Source organism: Battus philenor, unplaced genomic scaffold (assembly GCF_028537555.1).
Source record: "Battus philenor isolate CCGP_79_NKW_IND1 unplaced genomic scaffold, ilBatPhil1.0.hap1 SCAF_29, whole genome shotgun sequence".
In the NCBI taxonomy this organism is placed as follows: Eukaryota; Metazoa; Arthropoda; class Insecta; order Lepidoptera; family Papilionidae; genus Battus; species Battus philenor.
This window is the reverse complement of record NW_027181692.1, coordinates 3,015,458-3,028,572: the sequence shown is the minus strand read 5'-3', so window position 1 is coordinate 3,028,572 and position 13,115 is coordinate 3,015,458. Positions and strand designations below refer to the sequence as shown.

The 13,115-nt window shown below is 35.7% G+C and overlaps 1 long non-coding RNA gene across 1 annotated transcript; it reads left to right on the top strand.

Moving 5' to 3' along the window:
* The first annotated feature begins 3,899 nt into the window (after window positions 1-3,899).
* Window positions 3,900-11,528, top strand: LOC137926404 (uncharacterized). Its single transcript, XR_011107709.1, has 3 exons — window positions 3,900-4,003; window positions 10,650-10,707; window positions 11,418-11,528. It is a non-coding gene; the product is annotated as an uncharacterized lncRNA (long non-coding RNA).
* Window positions 11,529-13,115: the final 1,587 nt, after the last annotated feature.

Here is a 13,115-nt window from a genome sequence, read left to right as displayed (position 1 = left end):
ACATTATATCCTAGACCTGTACAACCGAATGAAAAAGCCTATACGATCGCGTCGATTTAACTATTTTACCAAATCTATCCCGTTTACCATTATATTAGTGTCGGGTTCAACTTGTAAGAGGTTAGGCTAAATTCGGATAGGACCTTTCCTTGCCAGCAGTCGTGTCGGCGATGCTGAGCGAGTCATCGGCGAGGAGGGCCGTGGCCCCTTTCTGTAAGACCGTCATGGTCCAGAAGAAGGCGGTCGAACGGGATCGGCAGAGGACAGATCCCGCTCGGAGACGACGCCGTCAGCGCAGAGACGCGCCTCGCAACGGCCCTCCGGTGAATGGTGTTCCCCTACTATAAACGGTGTCTTAGGAGTCACGAGAGTTTAGGGTGGGGGCCCTAAACTCCCACTAGCTTCGGCGACTCTGAAGCGGACGATGATTCGACGTGGTCTCGAACCATCGTGATAGCACCACGACGGTTTCGGGGGTAGCGTATACACGCATACCCGGCCATATACGGGCTATCGAAAATAGCACGGCGCGAGGGAAGACCGCCTGGCGATCCCTGACCGGGAGATACCGCGGTCCCCCGTATAGCGCAGAGGGCGATCACGGGGGGGGGGGGGTTAGCGGGTAAGGATTTTTACTTATAAAAGTTTATTTAAATTTACTTCGTCATTTAATTTTATTTTCACTATCATTGAGTGATTTTCACAACAAAATTCGATATAATTCACACTTTTTGCATTAATTATATAGGATTGCCACCGTTGGCAAGTTTACAGAGGCAGCAGCGTCCTCTGCAAACCATAATACCAATACTGCGATTGCCAACCAATCTGCCAAGCGTGGTGATTATAGTATATCCCCTTTTTTTATGGCCCCCGCTATTGGAGGCCTCTCGTACCCCTAATTAGTTAGGATCGGGGTCTTTGTTTACAAATAAGTTTTTCAGATTTTTCATCTTTATTCTTCACTCACTGTCATACTTTTTAATTTCTTTTATTCTTACCTCATTTCCATCACAATATCTTTCATTTTGTTCTTTCACTCCTTCTTGCTTTCATCGCCTTCCTTCCATTATCTTATTACTCTTAAGTGGTTAGGTAAGCATTTTTTTTATTTATTCTTTATTTTTTTATCACAGTTTTCTTTGGGTTGTGCTTTCTTAATACATTACTACACTTTATCCCCTTAAAGAAATCTTTGATGGAAGCCTGTCTACCAGTGGGCGTCTATGGGCTGAAACGAAGACATGTAGATATACGCACAATGTATAAATGCCTAGATTATTCGACAGTGTTTATCAAAGCCTAATGTAAAAAATACATAAAATTAATATTTATTTAAAAAGAGTAACCGCTGTGGTAACCATTTTAAATATACCATCTTAAAGATGTTACAAATATTTATTCTCTCTGTTCCGTATGTCAAGTGAATTGTTTTTAAAAGTCCAAACTTTTTTTTTACAAAATTAATTTCTTTCTTGGTAGAGGCAAAGTTATTTTATCGAAATACTGTCAATAGTAATAAGTATAATATTATTAATCAACAAGTTTTCCCGTTGTTTCATCTCCGCTCGAAACTAATAATAAAATGTTTATTAAAACAAAATTATGAAGCAGCTAACTTGATATCACTTGTGCAAGATGAATATGTTTTTGAAACACATTCTTATAAATAGGTTTATTAACAATAATTGTATTGTACTTATAAGAAAAATAATAATATAAAGTATTGATTTCATATTATTATTTTTTTATTATTTGTATGCAATACTTAGAAATTTTTAGACAAAATTACAAGTCTTCACTTATGTCATTATACATGATTTAATATTAATACACACGCGTGCAATTAATTCGACTCCAGCTTAAAAATGTACTGTTTTTTTTTTGAAAATTGACTTCTCTTAGCGCTAAGTAAATCCTAAGTTAAAGTGAAGTTAGGCAGCCACCCGACCAAGCCGGAACTTGGCGTCACTCATACTGACCGATAGTCCAAACCCAAGTCCCTTCTTGAGGTCCATTACAAGATGACCCTTATAGAGCGTCCGCTCATGCGATCTAAGACCTCGGGCACGGCCCAATGCAGTAATAAAGTAGTATATACCCTGAGACTAAGCTCCGAACGCAATTCTATAGATTTGCTTCCTAATAAAGAGATCCGGGATAAGATTTTCTGGCTTCTACCCATTCATTGTCATCATAAGCCCATAGACGTCCATCACAAGGCCCAAAGATTCTCCCAAAAATCTCCACGATGTCCGGTTTTGCACTGCCTGAATCCAGCGGCTTCCGCAAGCTTGACTACCACTACCCATGCCCTGTCTACCAGCTTGTGGTGCCATTCAAGAACCCATCGACTCCAACAGCCGGCGGTTGTATGAACCCATTCAAGTCCGTGAAGTCAAATCAACGAAATTTAAAAAAAAAATTGTAAACAAACCACACGTATACTAAACATACATTATTTATATCTTAGGTAATTATTCCTCAATTTATATCTGTACCAGATTGACCCGCGGCGCGATGAAAAACCCGATGACGTCACGGAAGGCAAAAGTTCAACACCTAATGCGCACGCTCCGATACGTTCGCTAAATGAGTGAATCATTTAATTGCTCAACTGTGAATTAATTCAAATCAATATTTATATCTGTATTTATTATTAGAAATAAAATTCTATTTTCAAATTTTTCTTTCTTTTTTTATGTTGTAATATCACTGTAATTAAATAATAAAAAATGTCTGTGTAATTTATTTGACATAGGTTATTCGTATTTTAATTTAAAATAGTTAATATTAATGTCGAGAGCCGTTAATGTCATTTTTTTGTTTTAATTATTTATTATCGTATAAGCTAGTTACGACCAGGGAAAACATATTTAATTTAAAATTCTTTATTATACACGCTTGGAAGCATATAAATAGTTTCATAAAATAATAAACAAAAAAGTACAATGAGCGGTGTTACTTATCACACGAGGTAATTATTTTTCAGACTTTGCTTGTGATGTATTTGAAGTTATATTACTAGCCGAACTAGGCTTAACTTTCAGACAACCAGAGTATGGAATATGGTATATATATATACATATATATATACATATATATATATACATATATATATATATATATATATATATATGCATAATATCCTTTGTGTTATAAATACCGGACCGATATTCGTGGCAATCTTCGGGGGAGGCCTAAGACTTGTATATTTAAATTATTAAGAAAAATATTTATGCTAGTTCCAAGCACTAGTATGATACAAAAAATCCAGATTAATAAAAATGTGTAGTCTTGTCGAACTGAAAGCTCTTGAGCAAAACTCGGACATGGCCAGGACGATTCGTATTTTTTTTTTGATTTGGAAGAAAGTTACAATGAAAATAAAATATAGAAAAATTATGAAAATAAGTATAAAAATAATATCTTTTCCATTAAAACCACAGAGTAAATTAAAACACCTATCTCTATCTCTGAGATATTAATTATATAATATTTGAAATTTATAAATATGACCATCATTATAATATCTGCCGAAGTTCATTGTTGAACATGGACTTTCCTCATAAATTTCCAGCATCTTCCGACGACCTAAACATGGTTTTCTGTCAACTTTGTGGAAAGTGTTATGCTTCATTTGCCGTTGGGACGTATCCGTTCTAGAACCTTGAGCCTCCATATAAGGCCATATATAATAAATATATGCGTTATATTTAAATAATCTTGGAAAATAATAATTAATAAATATAACAGCATTTTAAAACGAGAAACATAGCTTTCTCGATATCATGGGCAGAACCGGTTCGCGGTCAAGTACTCGAACGCGAAGCACATCACTAGTGAAGTTTTTTGGGAATTCGCACAACACTCAATCAGTCATGTTGCTGCCGCGCATTTCACAGCACGTCATGTCAGTGTGATAAGTGTAAATAGTTTTATTTTAATAACAACATCGTTATACAACAGTTATTAAATTATGAAACAAATAAAAAGTGATACGGTAAGTAAATAAACATATTACTATTAACATATACTAACATATCTACTTTTAATTATAATTATTATTAAAATAGATGTAAACGAAAACATACAGCTAGTGATTCAGTTTGCAAGAGGAAATATCACATATAAATACATGTTTTGTCTCAATGCTGTTGCATTTTTCTTAAGTTAATATTTATTTTTAATCTATGTTCTTAAAGTTTTACAATATTATCTGTGTGTTTTTTTAATTGTATTTAAATAACTACTTCGTTCAAAGCTATGTTACAACATTTTTTAAAACTATTTATTTTTAATATATGTATATCTATTCATTTATCATATTTATATATAAAAATAATTATGTTATAATAAGCTAATTTAAGTTATAATAAGCTAGATCTGTTTACTACAATTATATTTTAGAGATTATTGAAGGAATTATATTCGTGAATGCGATGACAAAATAAACCTTGTCTGTGTTTACTGTGGGGCCTTTTCAAATAAAGACGCGTATGGAACCCTACATAGGTTAGTAGGCGCTCTATTCGATACTGGTTTCTTCGAAATTATGTTCGCTATCGAAATAAATGATTCGAAGTGAGCAATATATGAAATAAAAGAACGAGAAACTATTTAAATAATAGCAGCAGATTGACGCCAACTGCATGGCATAAGACTGCTTCAAAGATCGCCATAATGACTGGTCTTATTCTGTGACTTCTGGGGATCTTTGCTATGTCCTGGGTACACCTATTGTGGGGTCTAACCAAGCTGTCTATCAGTTCACTTTATATTTGGTGTGATGTATCGGCCCGAGGTTCTTGACGGAGCACTCGAGCTTAGGATAAGCACCTTCCGCGCTCTGCCGTTAGAGACTGTTAAATGACCAATAAGACAATAGTATAGATCCAGACTGGAACAAAACTTAATTCTAACTTATCTTTGAAGTTAATCTCGTGAAAGTCAAGTCGTAGTATTGTAAATATTAGTGGTAAGAGATTATCATGAGTTCAGCAGAAGGGCCTCCATTGCTACTGGGTTGAGCACATGGAGGTGGATATTTCCAAGATCAGTTAGAAGTGGCCTGCACCTAGCGTCTTCTGACTACCTTAGACTGTGTCCACCTTTTGGTTGGAGGTTTTATGGAATGCTTACCAGTTCGTGTATGCCACTCGAACCTTCAGGCAGGCAGTTCAATCAGTTCGTTATTCCGATTCTAACTACGGATCCCCCCCTCTTAATTGGTTCTCTCAGAGAATTCCCGAGCATAGGTCTCTACATGGCTCTGCTAGCTACTGCGCTTGTTAAATAGTAAGGAAATGAATGTAGTGGTTGAGGATGGATGTATGGCTATTGGAATGAAAGAGAAAGACTGGGAAAATTGTAGAACGAAAGAAACAGTACAACAGATAATATGATACATGAAAGAGGAGAAGGATAATAATAAAAAATTACATGAATAAATTATTAGAAATAAAAAGTCCCTGTCCCACACGAGATAGGGGAACGAGAGGTCCCTAATAGCGGGGACCATAAAAAAAACCAAGGAAATTTCCTTTTATATATATATCGTTATATCTGCATTTAGACGCCCCATTTTAAGGTATAAGCTTCCGCCAAGAATCGACATGATGATAGGTCTTGCGCTATTCGCTTCCATCAAATTCTGGCGACCTTAATTATGTCTTCAATTAACGTAGTGGTGGGCGGCTGATCTAACAGCCATCCCTTGCCCACTGTCATTTCAGACGAGCAATTCTTGGAGATAAGATAGCCTTGGTACATGTACGGATCTCCTTTCTGTTTTGATCTCGCAGCGAAACTCCGGGTATAACTCCACTGTTCTCTGGGTGATTAGACTTTATGAGTTATGATAGATCAATGAAAGCTTACTCGTTCACTGTGTTATCGATGCTGTAGTATCATCACTTTATTAAAAAAATCATTGTTCGACATTATCTACCAAATATACCAAGCAAGTCACATTTTAACAACAGCTAGTGAAAAAAGGAGATGTTAAACTTGGGCGTCTTCGGCATATTACTTCCTGTAATAGTAAGCAGCTGTCGCCAACTGGAGAACAGGATTTTTAATAAGAAAAAATATATATATGTTGGTTGTGGAGTTTTTTTTTTCTTACAATAAAACTCCACAAATAGTTGAAAGTATAATTACATACATTGAGATTCAGTTGTATTTATTTGACATTTATGTGACACGTGAAGACAGACTAAGGTGCGCACGCGCCGGTGTAGCTGACCAAGTACTGCGTACGATGTTCGGTGGCCGATTCAACTCTTCGCCCAGCGAGACTACCTCACTGCGCGGGTTTACTCACTGATTTCTTATTTGTGTATATTTTGTTTAAATACGTGTATATGTGTAATAAATAAATACTGTAAACATATATTGTCTTTAGTGCTAAGGTGATTTAAAATAGTTGCCATACCTATGGTTGTGTATCGAAGTGAATCTATTATTAATCGACTTAATAATAATGACTATTATTTCGAAAAATATTAAATGTGTTTTTAATAATAAATAATAATAATAAATTTAATACCAAAGTCAGTAAATTACTAAGTTAGTAATGTATTTCCTTTGGTTAGGTTTGGTCTAAGACCAATGTATGTTGGCTTAAACCACTGAAGTCTTGAAAAGGCCTTGCTCGGCTTTGCTTTTCTTTTGTCCTACTCTCCGCCCAGCTTCAAACCTTCTGGAAATTATCTGGCTCCGATACTAATGCATCTCGTGAAAGAGTCTCGTGGCGTGAACGACAGTGGAATCTGTTTTTTTTATTATTATTGGAACGTTTATTCCACAGACATTAGCGTCCGTGCCTGTGTAATTTTTAAAATTACGTTTCGTACGATCACTTCCTTATTGCCATCATCGGGTAGTGCGCCAGTATCTGTGCGGCGGTTGCCGTATTCGGCACATCGATGAATCTTGCGATTGCATTTTAAGTCTCGTCCTTGCAATAAAGACATATAGATATACAAATAGAGTTCTTGTGACGTGATACTGCTACCACATGATGGACAATGTTATACAGTCCGAGGGTGTCTGTTGTTTAACGCACATTGGAGCCGAATCAGTTTTAAAATGCGTCACAGTTTCAAATCACACGATTCAAATCGATCTTTTCTCAAACATGATATCGATTCAAATAAAATTTCCTGAGAAAAGGTTCACACCTTTCTCTGAGGACAGAGTAGATATCAATTAGTCAATAAAATACGTCAGGCGTTACATATGTAGTTAATTTAATTTCAATTTATATTAGCTCGAGGATTTAGAATCCGCAGAAGCAAAAAGTTAGAAATGCTAACAGCGCCCAGTATCAATCAAATATAATTACTAGAAATTTCTCTACGAGATCGAAATAATAATGAGGAGATCCATAGTTGAAAGTTGACATAGGCGATTGTCGGTAGCAGTGGACAGACCACATAGAACGCAGAACAGTTGGTCACTGGGTCCTGAAGGTTCTGAAGTGGAAACCATGGTCCAGCAGGAGTAGAACAACCATCCAAAAGGTGGAAAGGCGACTTTGGGTCTTTGGGTCTTGTTATAAGTCTGAAGGAAGACCAGTTAGTAATGGATACCATTTTTAACTTTTAATTAAATACTGTTTTTTTATATATACAAATAAATTGCAGTGTTTGTTTTTAATATTTAAATAACCACTTTTTACTATACATAAATATATATACGTTACATATACTATAATAAGATTTTATTTAAAAATTTTGTCAGTCTGTTTGTTCCGGCTAATCTTTGAAATGGCTCGATCGATTTTGACGGGACTTATACTGGCAGGTAACTGATGTAATAATTAGTAACCTAGGCTACATTAATTAGAAATTTCTTGAACTGTTACGTACCTAATACAGTAATTATAAATTAGGTGCAGGTTATCTGCTTCAGCCACCTTACTCATCAGTCCTGGTGAAGCTGATATCAATGGCAACTAACCTAAACTTTGTATAGGTCTTCCAACTCCTCAATAATAATGAACAATGAATTTAAAGGAAAATTATTGATGTACTTATTGCAGCATATATTTAAATGCTTGTATAAGGAAAACCAGGTTACGTATAAATTGTGGTTAGGTTATATATACGTCAAAATGTATATTCTTACCCAAAGACTGGTAGTCAACTATGACTTATTTATTTAAAAGTAATTTTTAAAAAGAGTGTGTGGATAGGAGATAATACCTGATTTCCTTGAACCTTAACATTTTCACAGGTTTCTGTCTCTTTAGGAAAAAGGAGTGTTTTTTTTAATGGCCCCCACTATTGGAGGCCTCTCGTACCCTTAATTAGTTGGGATCAAGGTCTTTGTTTACAATTAAGTTTTTCAGATCTTTCATCTTTATTCTTCACTCACTGTCATTCTTTTCAATTTCTTTTATTTTTACCTTATTTCCATCACAATATCTTAAAAAAAATTCTTGAAGGGGAGTTAGGTTGACATAAATAATATCCAAATATTTATGCATCATTTTTGAGATTTACGATCGTAGATCGCGGGTTCAATTCTCGGGGATACAATCTTAAATATTTCACACTGTGCTTTAATTATACAGGATTGAGATAATCCAAAATGAAATTTCCAGAGGTTGGGCAGCAGCGTCCTCTGCTTAACAAAATACCACCTGATAATCATGGCGATTGTGTATCCCCCCATAAATATTTTTGGGGGAGGTCTATGCCTTCCAGCTCACGTTTATGGTCTGAAATGACGACAGCTAACTCCTAAATAGACTCATAATACCGTCATTAAGTGTAAAATTTTATAAAAAAAACTAGTAAAAACAAATTGACCCGCCGAGTATTTCTAAAATTGAATACATTTTTATCGGTAAACGATTATCTCATATCTAGATATTGTTATAAAATAAATTATAATAATATGGTAGTACGTACTAAATTGAAACAACTAACAAAAAGTGACCACAGATCAAGACAGTGATCCTCGATTATAAAGTTGCATACATGTAGCTATATAATCAATTCTGGCTTCCAAAATCAGCTGTGTATCAAAAAACAGTGCCAATACCTCTCATTTTCATCACAAGTTTCAAGTAATTTCGTTTATCTGTTCTTTTACCATATTGCATTAATATTTGTACGTGAAATAACTAATTTATTAACTTATTCTATTTTAATTATAAATAAAATTTTGTTAATTATTAAAATGTGTCACAATATGTGCGGCCGCCAAAAAAAAAATATTTTAAATAGGCTCGTTGATTAAAAAGGTTGCTCACCCCTGATTTAGATGACAGGTCTCCTACTAGATTTTAAGGATCTGAGGTTGAAACCATGAACCGGCATGTTTAGCATATAACATTCAACCGCAATATGCAACCTTTTTTAAGGTGGTCGGAAAAGTGATGAGGTAGGCCGCTTCCTTTCTAGTCAAGGTTATTCATTCGGTTCTAAAGGACTGGAAGAACAGGCGGTACGGTACTCTAACATTCCGGATGGTGCAGGTGCTTTCAGGGCATGGATGCTTTGGCAAGTACCTGTGTCGCATAGGCAGAGAACCGTCAACCATATGCCACCACAGTGGTAATGAAGAGAATACGGCTCAGGATACGCTTGAGGAGTGTACAGCTCGGAAAGAGCAGCGCCGAGAACTCACCGACACTGTGGGGAATGACAATGACCTGTCGTTACCAGGCTTTGTTAAGGCGATGGTATAGAACGAGCAGTCATGGAACGCTGGTATAACCTGCGAAAAAGTAATGTTGCAGATGAAGGCTGTGGAGAGAGAGAGAGAGAGAGAGAGAGAGAGAGAGAGATAGGCTCTCCATCCGCTGTCGGAGACCTGGATGTCATAGGGTGTGATACCGCGCCTTTCTCCAACCCCGTTAACATTGCTCTGGCGATGGATTCGGGGTGATCCACCGCAAGTAAGGAGTCGAGACACTGGGCCACCGGCTTTGAAACTGCGGTAGTACGCGAAAGCGTTCCCGTAGTTTTAACAAAAGGCGTTCGAGAAAACCGTGGTGTTTTAGCCGGTAGAAGTAATAATCCTTTCAGAATAATCCTTTCGTTGCACCCGCAGCGGAGGGATATCCCAGGATTTCCCCACGAGAAAAAAAAGAAAAGTCTGCTTCCTTCCTGACTTATCGGAAGTCTATAGGAGTGGCCTATAACGATATAGTCGTACTAATGTTGACATATTAATAAATAATGGCATTTATTTATAAAAGGGATTTATTTAGTTCGACCCGTACGGAATTTATTTGGGTCAAAATTAGAAATTAAAATTTAAGCACATTCCCGTTGTCAGATTGATCTGAAATTTGGTACACACATTTAATTTAGATGACAATACAATATAATAAAATCAATAACATTATAAATCTGAGATGGCCGCCGATACAAAATGGCGGATTACATATTTTTCCTTAACCCCCTCAATATGGGTATCAAATGAAAGGGCTACACTAGTAAAACACGATGATTATGTCAAAATTTAAAATTCAAGATGGACGCCGTTCCAATATGGCGGACTAGGTACATATTTTTCCCCAACCACCACAATATGGGTATCAAAAACCGTTTAACTTAAAAGTTTTTTAAATGTATTTTATTGTACCTAAATAATGTCACTTCTGTTAATCATATTATCTTCTATTCTAGATGTACAAGTCAATACTGGTGCTGATGTTGCTGGGATTGTGTCATGGGCAGTCGAATGGTGAGTTTTCCCCTTCATCTGCTTTAAAACGACCTGGTAGGATTTGATAAGTTTCTACGGGATGTTAAACTATAAAGTTTTCACACATATTTCTAATCATCCCCTGTATAAAATAATCACTGTGAAATATGTTGCATCATTTTTTATTGTAATACATCAGGCCACTAACTTCTAGCAGTTCAAAGTCTGCAAGGACAGATAGTAAATAAAAATTAATTTTAATATATACTAATTAGAAATTTTATTACTGCATATATTATCATTACGTTGTTTTTTTTTATTAGCTAAACCATTAATTTATGTATAGGATGTACTGTACATTAATTGACAGCAATTGAACTATACTTTCACCCCTTTAAACCTTTTGCACTTATTAGCAAACATCCTGTGTATGATTTAATTTACAATTGTGTGGTAGATTAAACTTGAGGGATGAAAACAAGAAATACCGTAATACGTTTCTACCAGGATTTTGGTCATCATCAAAACCATGATGTCAGCCATAAAACAGACCTCTCTGATAGATATTTAATAGGACTTTTTGTAAGCGGCATACGCCGTTTTTCGAAGACCTTAATCCATCTTGTTGATGAACTGCACTGCGCTTGCCGGCCCGTGGTCTTCACCACTTGAACTGGACCGCTGGACTATGATGACTTTCGCACGTACTTTAGTCAACTAGTTTTAACTCTGGTTTTGTGGGTTCACAGACAGCGACACCAAGAAGAACGATGAGGAGTTGGAACATCTACTTCTGGAGATTTTCGGCCCCCCGTCGACGCCAGCGCCTCCGTCTAAAAATATGCAAACTTCTATTCCAGGACGAGGTAAGGCATATCAAAAGAAAGTTTATTGTTATTAACAAATACATACTTTAACTAGAAGAAGATCGCCTCACTAGTGAAAAGGAGTGTCGTCAGATCTTTTTGGAGTTCTGCAAAATGTAAATACTATCAATAAAGAAATAAAAATAATGAAAAAAATAAACAAGAGTGATTGATAAAACAGCGGTGATATTAGAAATGTAAATTAAGTGTGGTATAGATAGTAAAAAAATATGAATTGAGAATAAATAAATTGTCGAACAAAAATTGTATGCCCAGATATCTATTGATATTTATTGATGCCCAAAGATATCTATTGGGGGATTTACCGTAATCGCCACGCTTAACAAGCGGGTTGGCGATCGCAATATGGTATCCTCTAGAAATTTATTTGTGAGCAGTGGCAATCCTGTTTAATTAATGCACAAAAAAATCCACGACTAACGATCGCAAATCTTAGTTCTCTGCGCTGGGATACCAATGCCCAATGGGTACTGCAATACGCTCGCATGTAATGTGTCTTAATTATCTTAGAAAAGGACCAATATTTAGCCACTTCCGCACATACAGTGGTAGTCGTGCAATAAAGTGCACCGCCCGCCAGCCCGCTGATAAATACGCATGCGGCAAACAATGCGAATTACACAACAGCCACCGTTAAATCACTCAACACGTGTTTCACCCCTTCACGGGGCATCTTTAGGAGTAATCTTACACCGATTAGTGCCAAACACAGAGTCAAGGCCGATTAGTGCCAACACTAACCAAACCCATTATAGTGTGAATTATATTTAAATGATGATTGAGCTTGGAATTCAATTGCTTTAAGCCAGTGTTTCTCGGCATTTTTTAAATTGCTTTTTATTGAGGACGTCTCGTACTCCCAGGACAGGGCATTTACATTTTCTTATTTATTTCTTTACTCTTTCTTTTATTCGCCATATGCTTTCCTCTTCCTTTATTCTACAATTCTCTAGCATTCCTCTACATATTAATTTCTTTCATGCTTTGACTCTGTTCCTTCACCTTGGTCCTCAAATATCACAGGTTTAGGTTAGGTTAGGTTTTACATAATTATAACATTTTTTCGTTTATAGCTTTATTCTTATGCTATACTATTTTTTTTTATTTCACGGCCTTTATTGTGTAAATCATACTCCAGCTTAAAATGACTATGTCCCATTATATAACATAAATAATTTTTATATTAAAGCGAAAAGGTTAAAAGTAATATATAATAAACATAATAAACTCTTGTCTAGTCTATTAATTGTCCCTCTGTGGGGCGTGGGATTAACGTTGGGAAACACTACTTTAGCAAATGTATTAAAGATATTGTAAAAGCAACCACAAAAAAAACCGTCTGAGTTTGTTGTATGCTATTTTTAAATCGGTGCCCAAATGGAACCCTTGTTGATTTACATTAAAAGATGCCTTATAGAGGAATTCGATGTAATTCTTTTGTCATATATATATATATATATACATATATATATATATATATATATATATATATATATATATATATATATATTTATAAATAAACATATATAAATGCTACACTATTGACCTATTAAGTTACCA